The following is a 6,642-nucleotide window of genomic DNA, read 5'->3' as shown; positions in this document are numbered from 1 at the left end:
TTTTCTGAAGGAAAAAATAAAGTGTGGGGTATGTGGATGGAATTATGTGTGAACTCCCTGGATTGTATACATGTTTAGGAAGAGGGCCATAGCTTTTTTTTTTTTTTTTTTTTTTTTTTTTTTTTTTTTTTGAGACGGAGGGAGTCTCATTCTGTCACCCAGGCTGGAGTGCAGTGGCACAATATTGGCTCACTGCAACCTCCGTTTCCCGGGTTCAAGCGATTCTCCTGCCTCAGTCTCCTGAGTAGCTGGGATTACAGGCGCCCGCCACCACGCCTGGCTAATTTTTGTATATTTAGTAGAGACGGGGTTTCACCATTTTGGTCAGGCTGGTCTTGAACTCCTGACCTTGTGATCCACCCGCCTCAGCCTCCCAAAGTGCTGGGATTACAGGTGTGAGCCACTGCGCCCGGCGAAGAGGACCTTAGCTTTCATAAGAGTCATAAAGGATTTAGGCTTCCTCTTCTGCAGAGATTAAGTGCCTGAGGCCAGGGAAGAGGTGACTGGATTATTTTGCAGAGAAAGCTGGGGCCCAAGGGGAGGGAGACAGGAATTGGAAAAGGGTAGGAATGGGGGAGGAGATGCCAGATCAGCCCTGAGAACCTCTTTACCCATCTCAAAGACGGGACACTAATGGGAGAGGGTGGGCTAACTTCTGCTGCCCTTCCCCACTGTCTGTCCAGGGGCACCTGGAAAAGGACAAATAGGAGCTGAATCCTTCACTGAAAGCCCCGTCAACGTATCTATGGGTTGGGCATTAGGAACGGCCTGGCCCCACAAATCACACAAATGGGGTGTAGAACAAAATGGTTCCAGAGATGCCACCAGGCTTGTCCAGGGCCGATGCAGGCCAGAACCCCGCTGGGAGGACTCCCCAGAACAAGCACTGAGCTGAGGAAAGGCAGGACACGTGGTCTGCTACTGACCCCACCAGATCTTGCTGGGACTCTGGGCAGCTCCGGAGTAAGAGAAGCATGGTGAGTGTTTAAGAGCGCAGAGGCTCACTGGGCAGCCCTGGGGACACTGCTAAGTCCTCAAACCGGGTCTACAAGCCTTCGACCACACTCATGCGGCCACGTGCCTCAGAGCCTTCGGGGGGGTCTTAGGAGGCAGGCAGGAGGGTCTCCTTCTAGGCCATTCTAGGAGGGGACTGGAGAGCAGAGGTTAGACTGCAGAGTAGGGGTAACCTCATCTTACAGTCCGGAAGCCATGAGACTAGTCGCCTGGCCTTGCGCCCCGCCCCACTGCAGGGTGGAAAGCCTGTCCCTCTCCAGTCACCCAGCTCAATAACGCCCTCCTCCGTGGGTCTCCTGGGACCCAGAAATCGTTCCCTCTTTCCCTCGCCTGGGCACTGCCATGCGGTCTGGGGAACCCGTGGGTTATTGACGGGTCTGGCCCGGGGTTTGCCCTGCCCTTTAGCCCAGGAGGATAGAGAGACACCGGGACTGGTGTTCCCCTAGTGATTTCTCCGGCCCGTCCCGAAAGCAAGCAACTCCACCGCTTCTCTTCAAAGCTCTGCAACGAAGGGCTAGGTCCAAGGACCGCAGGCGGAGGCGGGAAGTGTCAAGATCCCAGGTTACGGAATGGCACCAAGTCGGTAACCAAAGGAAGCAGCAACCCAGGTGTTCAAGGCGGTCGTGCAGGGCGGCGCGGGGGCGAGGCCGAGGCCACTCCCTCCCACTTCCTTGACGCTATTTCCTGGGAGGAGCCGGAGCTCGCGGCCCGGAGCCAAGAGATTCCCAGCCCCAAGCTCCAAAATACTCGGCCTGGGGGAGGCTGGTTCCTGAGCGCGCGCCAGGACCGTTCCGCCATGCATAGTGGACCCAGCACTACAGCAAGCCTGGCACGACCTCTAAGGCGGTTCGCGGGAACACTTGCACGTCGGCTCGTTGGTCTAGGGGTATGATTCTCGCTTCGGGTGCGAGAGGTCCCGGGTTCAAATCCCGGACGAGCCCTCCTTTACCTTTTGCTGAGACAAGAGTGTCTTCAAGGAATGTGTTACCTGACCAGCGCTGCAGGACGCCTGACTGAAAGTCATCAATGTACAGTAAGCTCTTTTGTGGCACCGCGGTAGCAGAAAGAATCTCAGTCCTCAGACCCGCCTGGCATGTCAGGAAGAGATGAGGCACGCCCAGACTTAGGCAGGTCGCTCCCTTTCTGCTTCCTGACTTCCTTCCTGGTGTCTCAACTCGGCCACCACAGCCTGGTTTCGGTTTGATGGACAGCCGTCAATCTATAGTTGTGGATGACAGTGTTCGGGAGAGCTCAGGAATTGTCAGAACTTTGTTCTCTGCAGCCCTGAAGGCACTCTGTCTCTTTCGGTCACTCCATCTGACGATTGGTGCCTGAAATACACCTATAGTTTCTGGTCAGCGTTTATCAGTGGTTGGAAGAACAGAACCCCTAGGAACCCTGCTGTCACCACGCCGAGTGTAAAGTCCCACATCAAGGATTCAGAGAGAAATACTTGCGGGTCCCTCCTCGTTAGTATAGTGGTGAGTATCCCCGCCTGTCACGCGGGAGACCGGGGTTCGATTCCCCGACGGGGAGAGTACTGGTAGTTTTGAAACTTCCATCTTTTTGCTTTCATTAAATCTGTCCTGGTTCCTGGGATGGAGCTATAAAAAAGAGGGAAAGGAGGAGGGGAGGAGAGTTTGGCCTTCCTCCCCAGCTCGCATTCTAAGTTTCCATTTTACTTCAAGCAACTTAGAGTTCAAACGTGTACCTAAAGTGGCCATTATCTGCTCCGCTCAGTATGTTCATTAGCGGTCAGACTTGATCTAGCTTGCTCCCTCCTTGACGGAAGTGCGCATTTCCAGTCTCTGCTTGAACCTGGGCAAGTAGCTTTGGCCCCCAGCCGTCCAAGGTGCAGAGCCCGGGCTTTTGTTTCCTTTCGCCTCCCTGCTTTTTGTGGATTCGCACTGCGTTCCGGGAACAGTAGGCAACCCCGGGCCGAGCTTCCGACGCGCTGCTTTCGCCTGGAGGGGCTTGCAGGGCGCATCCGCCAGGAGCGCGGTGGTCCGGCCGTGGTCGCGGGTGTAGCGGAAAGTGGGTCCTTTCGGAACGGAAGCTTCCTCAGGAAAACCTCACGAAAACCCTCAACGATGCTGGGGCCCAGAAAACACGAAAAGGAAAAGGTGGGGGAAAAAGAACACCCAAAACGAGTTGCGTTGGCCGGGAATCGAACCCGGGTCAACTGCTTGGAAGGCAGCTATGCTCACCACTATACCACCAACGCTCTGGTACTAACTACTTTCCCGGTTTTCATACCTCAGGTTGGTTGGGGTGAGTCGGGTTGGACCCGTGCGGATCCAGGAAAACAGCATCAGTGAAATCGAGGTAAAAGTAATGGCTGCCGTCGTCTGCCCAGCGCGCAATTGTGAGTGACCTTCACCGCTAGCGCGCGCCACTCACCCCACATGAACCTGTAGGGTTATGCCCAGTCTACAGACGAGGAAACCAAGATCCAGAGAAGCTGAGTCACCGGCAGAGCTGGGATTACGTCTAAGATTTGTCCAGGGGGCGAGAACTGCAGCGACACCATAATGATTTATCATCTCCAGAAAAAAAAAAAAAAAGTCCTAGACGTATAAAAATGGCTTCTCTGTAGAGTGAACTCAACGAGCTCAATGTGATTCCAGTTAAGGAATTGGGCCTTAAGCCAAATGCGCCTGAACACAATTTGCCTCTCTATTATTTATCCAGAGGATGAATTTAATTCCTACGTACGTGCGCCCACATCTCGTCAGCTGGTGCTTCAGAGAAATGCGCTGACAAATCTTAAAGGTGGGGCTTCGTGACAAAAGTCCGCCGTTATTGCTGCTCAACAGACCCATCAAGTGACGCACTCATACAGGCCTCGTGGCGCAACGGCAGCGCGTCTGACTCCAGATCAGAAGGTTGCGTGTTCAAATCACGTCGGGGTCAAACGAAGAATTGTTTTCCCTAATCAAATAAACCTACAGTGACATTTTTCAGGATAGGAAAAAAAAAAAGCCTCCTCAGTAGAAGGATAGGAGGGGAATGAGACAAATATGAACGTCATTCAGAAGTTGGGTACAGACTTTCAACACTATGTGATATATCCCTGTGGCAAAACTGCAATCTATCCGTAAGGTCTATAAAAGTAAAAATAAATTTAAAAATAAAAAAAATCCCTGTTGTATGGAAATTTTTAAATAATTTTTTAAATTATTATTTTTTGTTTGTATGTTTTTTTCCCTTGAGACGGAGTTTCTCTCTTGTTGCCCAGGCTGGAATGCAATGGCACTATCGCGGCTCACCGCAACCTCCGCCCACGGGTTCAAAGGGATTCTCCTGCCTCAGCGTCCCAAGTAGCTGGGATTACAGGTATGCACCACCACGCCCGGATAATTTTGTATTTTAGTGGCGTGAGCCACTGTGCCTGGCCTTTTTTAATGTTTTTAATAATCTCTGCTGTTCCGTGTATGTTTACTTAACACTGAACACAAGGATATTAAATACAAATATTACTTTTCTCCAGACTTTCCAGCAGTCACTAGAAGCCCAGGACCACGTGCATTTTGGCTGCTTCCAGTATACTGAAAAACAAAACCAGTGAGGTGGGATGGCTCACGCCTGTAATCCCAGCACTTTGGGAGGCCCAGGCGGGCAGATCACGAGGTCAAGAGATCAAGACGATCCTGGCCAACTTGGTGAAACCCCGTCTCTACTAAAAAATACAAAAATTAGCTGGGCGAGGTGGTGCATGCCTGTAGTCCCAGCTACTTGGGAGGCTGAGGCAGGAGAATCACTTGAACCCCGGAGGCAGAGGTTGCAGTGAGCCGAGATTGGCACCACTACACTCCAGCCTCGCGACAGAGGGAGACTCTATCTCAAAAAAAAAAAGAAAGAAAGAAGTCCAAGCCAGCCACCCTATATGCCTTGTCTTTTCCAACGGGAAATTTATTCCCTTCACTTCTCTCTCCTCCACTAACAATACCTTTGTAAGTGTGACTGGCTTTGGTTGATGGGGAAGAATTTGGGCCATCTCACCACCATCCACACAGCAGACATTGCCCAGGTTAAAATCTGTGCTCCGCTTTCCTTCCCCTTCCTTGCCCCTGCCCACCTTCTGCCACAGCCGTCACTGTGTCACTGTATCACTATGTCCAAGACAAAGGCAGACAGTTGACCAGTCCTTGCAGAAACGGTGCTTGAAGAACTGCTGATGACCTGAGCAAGGTAACAGCATAGGAACTCTGGCGACCTAAGGCGGAGCTGGCTGTGAGGCTGGCTACCCAGCAGTCCCACCACCATTCTCACTGCCAGGGCAACCAGAAAACCTTGCCTGCATTAGTTATTTCATAAGGAGATGCAAAATGATCATTTCCTAATTCTATCATTTTGTATACATTTATTAGCTGAAACACACACACAAATATATTCGTAACAAAATAAAGAAGAAATACAAGCCAGGTGTGGTGGCTCACGCCCATAATCCCAGCACTTTGGGATGCCAAGGTGGGCAGATCACCTGAGGTCAGGAGTTTGAGACCAGCCTGGCCAACATGGTGAAACCCCATCTCTACTCAAAATACAAAAAAATTAACCAGGCATGGTGGTACATGCCTATAATCCCAGCTACTCAGGAGGCTGAGGCAGGAGAATCACTTGAGCTTCGGAGGCGGAGGTTGCAGTGAGCTGAGATCATGCTATTACACTCCAACCTGGGCGACAGAGTGACTCTCCGTCTCAAAAAAAAAAAAAAAGGAAATACACTTACAGTCCTTGTTTCTCTAACTGAACACATAGTGGTAGCTGATAACTAGCTGCTGCTGCTGCTGCTTCTTTTTTTTTTTTCTTGAGATGGAGTCTTGCTCTGTCACTCAGGTTGGAGTGCAGTAAAGTGCAGGTGATCCACCCATCTCAGCCTCCCAAAGTGCTGGGATTACAGGCGTGACCCACCGTGCACAGTCATTTTTTTATATTTTTAGTAGAGACGGGGTTTCCTCATGTTGGCCAGGCTGGTCTCGAACTCCTGACCTCAGGTGATCCTCCCGCCTCAGCCTCCTAAAGTGCTGGGAATAAAGGTGTGAGCCACCGCACCTGGCCTAACTAGCTTCTTCTACTACACATTTTGTCTTCCCATTGTCTTCAACAAGCCCCTCAACTGGTCCTGGTTATTTCCCTGGTAGGGAGACCCAAACCTTGTTCCTGAAGGGTCTAAGCCACTAGCAGTCCTACCTGAACTGAGTGCTTGTGCCTGTAGTTTTCCACTGACCTTAAAATCTGTATTAGTCTGCTCAGGCTACCATAACAAAATGCCACAGACTGGGTGGCTTAAACAACAGACATTTATTTTCTCACTGTTCTGGAGGCTCAAAGTCCAAGATCAAGATGTTATCAGGGTTGGTGTCTGCTGAGGCCTCTCTTGCTGGCTTTTACATGCTGCCTTCTTGCAGTGTCCTCACATGGCCTTTCCTCTGTGCCCACAGGGAAAGAGAGAACTCTGGAGTCTCTCCCTCTTCTCCTAAGGATGCCAGCCCTGTGGGATTAGGATTCCACTCAAATGACCTCATTTAACCTTAACTACCTCCCTAAAGCTGTGTCTAGAAATACATTTACATTGGGTGTTAAAGCTTTATCATATGGATTTTGGAGGACACGATTTCATCCATA

General features: G+C 50.9%; 1 long non-coding RNA gene and 2 other non-coding genes across 3 annotated transcripts; all 3 read left to right on the top strand.

Annotated features, from left to right (window-relative positions):
- The first annotated feature begins 405 nt into the window (after positions 1 to 405).
- Positions 406 to 4,165, top strand: LOC103892773 (uncharacterized). The gene is made up of 2 exons (XR_008514954.2): positions 406 to 2,495; positions 3,276 to 4,165. It is a non-coding gene; the product is annotated as an uncharacterized LOC103892773 (long non-coding RNA).
- TRNAP-CGG (transfer RNA proline (anticodon CGG)) lies at positions 1,884 to 1,955 on the top strand. Its single transcript has one exon. It is a non-coding gene; the product is annotated as a tRNA-Pro (tRNA).
- On the top strand, positions 3,856 to 3,927 carry TRNAW-CCA (transfer RNA tryptophan (anticodon CCA)). Its single transcript has one exon. It is a non-coding gene; the product is annotated as a tRNA-Trp (tRNA).
- Positions 4,166 to 6,642: the final 2,477 nt, after the last annotated feature.

This window comes from Pongo abelii, chromosome 19 (assembly GCF_028885655.2).
Source record: "Pongo abelii isolate AG06213 chromosome 19, NHGRI_mPonAbe1-v2.0_pri, whole genome shotgun sequence".
In the NCBI taxonomy this organism is placed as follows: domain Eukaryota; kingdom Metazoa; phylum Chordata; class Mammalia; order Primates; family Hominidae; genus Pongo; species Pongo abelii.
The sequence above is the reverse complement of the archived record's forward strand: the minus strand, read 5'-3'. Positions and strand labels throughout refer to the sequence as shown.